We start from the raw sequence: 370 nt of genomic DNA, 5'->3' as shown, positions 1-370 counted from the left end.
TATTTTCCTCATTACGAACAATCTTCCGAATCAAAAACATAGCCTCAAGAACGCTCCTCCCCCTTCTACCCCCCCTTAGCAATAACATAAAAAGAAATACACCTTGGCTAGATTTAAGCCCGAGAGGCCGACGTATTGGAGAGAGAGAGAGAGAGAGAGAGAGAGAGAGAGAGAGAGAGAGAGAGAGAGAGAGAGAGAGAGAGAGAGAGAGAGAGAGAGAGAGAGAGAGAAGACTATCAATGAGTACTGACAAACAAGATTGAGAGAGAGAGAGAGAGAGAGAGAGAGAGAGAGAGAGAGAGAGAGAGAGAGAGAGAGAGAGAGAGAGAGAGAGAGAGAGAGAGAGAGAGAGAAGCACGCTCTGGCCGCC

This window comes from Penaeus vannamei, chromosome 31, assembly GCF_042767895.1.
Source record: "Penaeus vannamei isolate JL-2024 chromosome 31, ASM4276789v1, whole genome shotgun sequence".
Lineage (NCBI taxonomy): Eukaryota > Metazoa > Arthropoda > Malacostraca > Decapoda > Penaeidae > Penaeus > Penaeus vannamei.
The sequence above is the reverse complement of the archived record's forward strand: the minus strand, read 5'-3'. Positions refer to the sequence as shown.